Source organism: Rhinatrema bivittatum, chromosome 7 (genome assembly GCF_901001135.1).
Source record: "Rhinatrema bivittatum chromosome 7, aRhiBiv1.1, whole genome shotgun sequence".
Taxonomy (NCBI): domain Eukaryota; kingdom Metazoa; phylum Chordata; class Amphibia; order Gymnophiona; family Rhinatrematidae; genus Rhinatrema; species Rhinatrema bivittatum.
In genome coordinates, this window is record NC_042621.1 from 112,477,489 (window position 1) to 112,485,162 (window position 7,674).

The 7,674-nt window shown below is 43.7% G+C and overlaps 1 protein-coding gene across 1 annotated transcript in view; it reads right to left on the reverse strand.

Moving 5' to 3' along the window:
* CDH23 (cadherin related 23) overlaps positions 1-7,355 on the reverse strand; it is a 1,814,588-nt gene extending 1,807,233 nt beyond the window's left edge. Inside the window, exon 1 of the mRNA XM_029608940.1 lies at positions 7,086-7,355. The gene's annotated coding sequence lies outside the window, so the exon portion shown is untranslated. The remainder of the gene's footprint in view (positions 1-7,085) is intronic.
* Between the last annotated feature and the right edge of the window lie 319 nt (positions 7,356-7,674).

Below are 7,674 nucleotides of genomic sequence, written 5' to 3' on the forward strand. Positions count from 1 at the left end.
CTTGGCCTAAATGAGTAAGCTGTCTCAGTTGTAAGGTCGGGTACCTCAGGTTTGTAGCTAGGATTCGGTGATCCCACAGACTCTTCTTGATTGTAGTGCTTTTTTCTACTAGCCTAGTGTTTAACTAACTCAAAAATAAAAAATAACTCCCTCCTTCCTTCCTCTATGGTGTTCCCTGTGTGTGTATCTTCATTGGCTTGTTATATTGGATAAGTTAATTGAAATAAAAAGATATGCCAAAATCCTTATTCTGGTGTGAAGGCCTGTGAATAATATTATTTGTAACCAGATACTCTTTCACACTTTTCCCTATTATGTCTTCCTCTCAGGTATGAAAGTTTCAATTTTATTTATTTTGCTTTGTTTACTTTGTAAATATATGGAATTAAATTCTTAAACAATCCTTTCCTTCTTTTTCAGAATTTTCAAATAAGCTTAATTAAAAGCTAATATGTCTCTGTTCCTCCATACATTTGTTTCCCAATATTATTCTGAGCAATTAGTAATTCATTATGTCTCCCTCTTAGAAGCAAATGAACAGGTAACTTCTTACCACACTCTCAAATTCTTCTCACAACAGATAGAATCCTTCTGTTTTAGTGTAGCATAGCTCTCCAATACAGCCTTCCCCAACCAGGTAAATTTTAATTAAATTTATTAACAGGAATAATTTTAAACCCATATTTATTTATTTTTTTAAGATTTCACAGTGTGCTCAGGAGCCTGCCAGCCTGCAGCCCAAAAGCACCTGCTATTGAGTAATCAAAGCCACATTAACAATAATCTTCCTGCTCTCTCTACCCAGATATACGTCACACAAATCCCATACCTATAAATCATACACAAATCACACCCATCCTTCCTTACAACAACCCTCCTCCTCTGCTTGTCCCTTTATTCCCATTCAGGAAAGGTTACTAAATCCTGTTTTGATTATCCTATCCTTCTGTGGTTTCCCTGTCTAAAAGTAAATATTTGTTATAGACCATTAATGGACATAATTCTTATCTACCATCAACTTTAAACATTTGAACCTTTGCTTACCAGGGAAAGTGGTCAAAACAAGTTATACATAATTTAGCCAGCCTTAACACTACTCCAAAGTAATTTAAATTTGTAGCACAAACCACAAAGGCAGATTAAAATGACAGAGAAAAAAATTAACATGGAAAGTACAAATACAAAATAGAACTAACATACCTAAAAATACATCCCCAGCCAGAAAAACAAGTTGGATAGGGAAATAAAGAACTTGAAACCTAAATTAATAAGTATTTAGTTCTTGCACTCAAATTCCGCCTAGTTGCCCAAAGAATGTTTTTTCACCCATTCCAGGGACTCTGTTTACCCATCGTAACAATAGCACAAAGCAGATCCCACATATGTTTTCTTGTTTGTTTGTTGTTGTTGTTTTCAAAAACTTTGAAGGCAGCATAATTAATGCAGAATATGTACTTCCCAGTTCTCTCTGAAAGCCCCATCAGAGCCATTTTTAGGGAAGTTAATTGAGCAGGCAGTGCCCAGGCAACTACAGCCTTTCATTGAGGCAACTAATTTGTTGGATTGCTGCCAGTTTGGCTTTCAGCCAGCGCAGGGTATGGAGACGGATCTGGTGGCCTTATTTGATGACCTCCATCATTCATTACGTAAGGGAATAGACTCAGTTGTCATTTTGCTGGATCTGACTGCTGCTTTTGACTCTGGGGACCACAGGATTCTATTCTGACAGCTGCATTCTGGTGGTGGCCAGGACAGGACAGCAGCTTGGTTTGAGTCGTTTTCTATCAGAGCAGATACGATGTCTCTCTTATGGAGATAGTCAGTCTGCTCCTTGGAGTCTCTCAAGATTTCATACTCTCTCCTGTCCTTTTTTAATCTCTGTATGAAACCCTTAGGCAATGTGATCAGATCCAAAGCAATCAAATGTATATTGATGAATTTCAACTCCATTTGGAGTAAGGTTTGAGAAGAAACATAGGCTTGGAGAAACTTAATTGTTGCCCTAGCAAAATTCTCCCTTTTACTACAAAGCAACAAGCTGAAACTAAATCCTGCGAAGTCTGAGATGTTGTGGTTTAATAAACCTTCCATTTAAGTAAATGATCCAGTTGTGACAGAGTAAGGATCGGGTGAAAATTCTTGGAGTTGTGCTTGATGCAGAACTCATTATATATTGCTATTTTACTAAGACTTGTTTCTCATTAATGCCAACTGCACCAACTAAAACTGACATTACAGATAAGCAACTGTAGACTACTGTAATTTGATTTGACTGATCTGCCCAAAAAAAATCCATTGCTAAATTACAAACAGGTTGATATTCAAAAAGTTTGTCTGGATAACATTTGGAATTAGCTGAACAAAACCTGAGATTTGAACATTTCCACTGCATTTTGTCTGGGCAACTTTTTGCCTGCACAAAATATACCCAGGTAAAAAGAGTCAGCGCTGGTTATGTTCCTAGGATGCGCTGCCTGGGCAAAGTTAGTTGGATAAACCTGGCCAAATATCTGCCCTAAAAGGCTGTGTAGGTTGTGCAGACACTAAGGGGTGGATTTTAAAAGCCCTGCTCGCGTAAATCCGCCCGGATTTACGCGAGCAGGGCCTTGCGCGCCGGCGCGCCTATTTTCCATAGGCCTGCCGGCGCGCGCAGAGCCCCGGGACTCGCGTAAGTCCAGGGGTTTTTCGAGGGGGGCGTGTCGGGGGCGGGGCCGATCGGCGCGGTGTTTTGGGGGCGGGACGCAGCATTTCAGGGGCGGGCCCGTGGGCGTGGTTTCAGGCGGGGGCGGTCCGGGGGCGTGGCCGTGCCCTCTGGAACCGCCCCGGATCGCGTCTCCGCGCGCCAGCAGCCCGCTGGCGCGCGTGGATTTACGTCTCCCTCCGGGAGGCGTAAATCCAGGGATAAAGGTGGGGGGGGTTTAGATAGGGCCGGGGGGGGGTGGGTTTATTTATTTATTTTATTTATTTATTTATTTAACAACTTTTAATATACCGACGTTCGTGAGGCACATCACGCCGGTTTACAAGTAACTCAGTTAAAGGAGAAAATTACAATGAAACAGGGGGCCGGGGGATGGGAGCAGGCCAGAAAGGGGGGGGGGGGGGGGTAAGGGAGACAGGAAGGAGAGAGGGAAAGATAGGTAGCATGAGTGAGAGTATAAAAAACAACCGTTAACATAAGAAAATAAAAGGAACTTATTTACAGGTTAGGTAGAGGAAGGGAGGGGAAGGTGAGGGGAGGGTGAAAGGGAGTTCCCTCCGAGGCCGCTCCGATTTCGGAGCGGCCTCGGAGGGAACGGAGACAGGCTGCGCGGCTTGGCGCGCGTCGGCTGCCCAAAATCGGCAGCCTTGTGCGCGCCGATCCAGGATTTTAGCAGATACGCGCGTATCTGCTAAAATCCAGCGTACTTTTGTTTGCGCCTGGAGCGCAAACAAAAGTACGCGAACGCGCCGTTTTTAAAAATCTATCCCTAAGACTAAGATAAACAGGGATCTATCTGCCTGATTCACTAAGGCTTTTCTCCTATTCTGTGGGGGAAAAAAACCTTGATGAATCAGGCCCTATTACTAGCTTTGGCAGTATAGTGAGACGTCACTGGGCTGACTCCTGTGTCATATATTTATTTTCAATTGTCCTGTTCTTGTATGCTGCTAGGTATGTTCTGTGCATGGGAGATTGGGATATGACCCAGTTTGAATGTGGGTTCTGCTTCAGAGATCAGTCTGGCTCAGATTTTTGTTGTTTTATTATCCTGCCCAGATCAAAATTGGACTTTTTGGATTGATCAATTTACCATGCCCACCTCATTTCATAGTTTTCTCTTTTTTTTTTGACCTGGCAGTTTCCTCTCGCTCTTATGGTCTTCCAACTCAGTTGGAACCTATTTTTATATTCCTTCCCAGCTTACTTTTGTCCAGTCATTGCAGTGACACCAAGGCTCTTTCTGGAACCTTGCAGTCATGGACCATTAATCTAGCAGTCACCACCGCACAATGACTATAGCTCCCTCCTTTCAGGAAGTATGAAAGCATCTGCAGCATCATCAACCTTGGGTGACCCATGAGTGGACGACCTGAGCTGGGAATCAAACCCAGCTTTCTCCAAATTGGCCCTAGCATAGTAGCATAGGAAGTGATGATGATAAAAGACCAAACTGGCCCATCCAGTATGCTTAGATATGATTTTTTCACTTTGGGTAGGTAAGCATATAAATTCCTCATAATCAACCCAACACCAGCTCTTCATCCCTCTCAGTCCATATTTGTCATATGAGCTACCATAAACTTAATACCATTCTAGTCAGGCACCCCAAATTTTCCAATTTACAGTGAGGAAGTTCTCATGATTTAATCATCTTTCTCACCCAATTTATGACTTTTTGGAATCTCACAGCAAATAGACTTCTAGATTTGGTGAGAGATGGCTATTATGATTTACAAATTTTCTATGGCATCCAACCTACTGGCCCCTTATTATTCAAACTTTAAATCAGTGTGCCCATCTCTATATAAGCCCTTTTTTCCTAATCTAAAGAAAATCCATACTCTCACACAGGAAATTATACAGTCCACTGCAACTCTATAGATCAATAGCATGCACGATCTGCGAGTAGGGAGATTATCAGGACCATAAGAGAAATTCAGGGACTTCTCCAGAAGAGTGGGAGTCAAAGGAGTTGCAGGGCTTTCCTGGTAGAAGGATGACAGAAGAATCTGGAAGCCATTTGGACATTCAGAATGATCTAATACCCTCTTATTGTGGGCATGATCTGGTCAACATCCTTTTCTAATTGGCAACCCTGAGCATTACAGTTGGTCTCTGAAGAAGCTCCAGGTATTCCAAAAGGCAAAGCTTACTGTTGCGGAGGTGAACCCTTGGCCCGAGGTGGATGTTGTACTACCTATGGGGAAGCCCCCATGGGTCCCCACCATCAGAAGATGGAGCTGAATGGGAAGCAAAGGCCGACTGGAGCTTCGCCAATACCAGCCCTTGTTCCAGAAGCCCAGACAGGCAGAAGTAGGCTAGCAGTCAAGAACACGTTAAGCCCGAGCTTGCAAGTAGGCAAGAGCCTAAGAAAGGCCAAGTCCAAGTAGTCAGCTGGAGGCAAGTTCAGGTTCAAACTGGAATCAGAGCAGGCAGCTGGAGACAAGGTCAGATTCAAGCTGAAGTCAGGGCAGGTGACTGGAGACAAGGACAGGTTCAAGCTAAAGTTAAGGCAGGCAGCTGGAGACAAGGTCAGGTTCAAGCAAGGGTCAAGTCAATGAATCCATCCAGAGCGTGGTCAAGAACAAGCGAGGGTCAAAGCCAAAAAATCCATCCAGAGCGTGGTCAGGAACAAGCAAAGGTCAAAACCAAGGAATCCATCCAATGGGTAGTCAGGAATCAGGAAACTGGAGCTGGAACGCAAGGACTGGAACAGGAACATGAAGACTGGAACTAGGTAGGGTACAGGAACAGGAACGAGCAGCAACTAAGCACACAACAGGAAGCGTGGAAACCTGTTGCCAAGGCAAAGACCAAATGGCGGAGCCTGCCTTAAATAGTAAGGCCTGGAGACGTCATCATCTGGGGCTGAGGGAAGGTTTCCCGCCACGGCCCCTTTAAAGTCAGTGAAGGTACCTGCGCACGCGCGCCTAAGGTGGACAGACTGGAACTAGGTGATGGTGGCGTCTCCCTCGATGCACGTGGGGAAACATGACTGGGACCGGAGGAGGCCACAGAGTTGCCAGAGGAGCCTGGGAGTGTAGCAGGAGCACGCACGTATAGGCGACTGCCTACCACTGCCAAGGAGGAAGGGCCAGGTCTGGGACTTGGGCGTCGGGGGTGAGTGGAGCCGGTCGTGGGCCTGCCGCGGCCGGGAAACACAACACTTACCAGTACCTTGGACCTCACTCCTATTAGACCTATGAGTAGGATCCAACTGGGATCTGACATCTCTGACCAGCCGGTGATCATGGTGTAATGGGAGGGTAGTGAAACCCCTTCTTCCCTTTCTTCCCCCAGGGTTTTTTTTTTTTTTTTTTTTTTGAAATTTACAAAACAATATCAGGAATACACTTGAAAGGTAAACATAACAAACGTAGCAATCAACTCACAAGAAGAAAACAAAAACAAGAAAAAAGAAACCACTCTGTATTATCCTAAACCCCCAAAATAGAGAGGAATCCAATTCACCAAGGTTATAATAAAAATTAAGGAAACAAAGCACTTCACAAGGGACCGTATTTATCCATCAGAGAACATACACCTTACCAAAATGAGATCAAATAGTTGTCAGAGCTGAATATAAATCTTCCACAGGAAATTTACCACTAAGAAAATGAGAATATTGAGAGGGCTGAAAAAAATATACAATACATCTCTTTACGTAATACAGCATTTACAAGGATATTTCAGTAGGCCACATTATTAGGAACTGTTTTCTCTTTTTCTGTTTGTCTAGAGATGTCTGGAAAGACTCTATTTTTTTGTTGGAGAAATTGCTCAGAGCAATGTCCAAAAAACAATTTGAGAATCCAGTGTCTTTCTGGTTCCCAAACAGAGGAAACCAACATAGTTGAAATTTGAGCCAAGAGATTGTCAGAGGTTTCAAGGACTGCAGTAATATTCAAAGTACTAGAATCTAGTGGAAGTAGAATCTGAACATCTTGACCATTATCATTTCCTTTTTTAAATGGAAGTAAATCATACACGTTGGAAAGAGGATGAATAGCCTGTTCTGAGACTTTCAAAATCTCAGTCAAATACCGTTGAAACATTTCCTTAATTGAAATGAGAGGAAGTTTAGGGAAATTGATAAAACCAAGTTCCTACTTCTCACTGAGATCTCCAAAATTTCCACCTTGTAAGCAAGCAGTTGGTTTTCTTTCATTAATGAATCTTGTAGACGGTTTACACCCTCAGTTCCTTGTTCAAAAGAATCCAGTTGTTGTACCACATTAACATTGGCAACTTCCAGGGCCTGCATTCGAGTCTCCAAAACAGAATATTTTGTAACCAAGGGATTCAGTTGTGCAGAAATATTAGAACCAAGACTCACAATTGCTTCCCAAATTGACTCGAGTGTAAAAGACGTTGGCCTTACCAATGCAGAAGGATGTGAAATTTCAACGAGCCCAACATCTATCTGGAAAGGTCTGCCCTCAGGCCACTGCAGACTTCTCACGACAGGTATTACTCCAGAACCTTCAATGCCAGTCACATTGGTAGCGGCAGTCATTACTTGAGACACTGCGCTCTCTCTTTAGGGCACATCAGCGATGACATCATCAGCACGTGCCGGTTCCAGTCGCAGGGTCAAGACGTGTGCAGCAGCCGGGATCTGAGGAACCATCCTCTCGATCGGGGACAGAGAAGTTAGCAATTCAGGGGAAGAAGCAAGTACAACCTCCTCCTGCTCAAATCCCGGAGACTCTTTTCCCAATCTGGTAATCCCTCAGACCACATGGGCATCCATAGGGCCGAGAAGGGGGCTATCTGGAGGAACAACAGAGATTTTTCTCTCCTTAGCTCTCCTCTTCCTACCCACATGAGGCATTTTGAAGGTAAATTGAAGCAAAATGAAAAGGAGTGCAGCGTGTAGCAGTGCTAAGACACCATTTTGGATTCCCCCCACAGGTTTTTTGAATGCTGAGCTAAGGCATGTACAGGCCAAAGAAATTTAATATGGTATT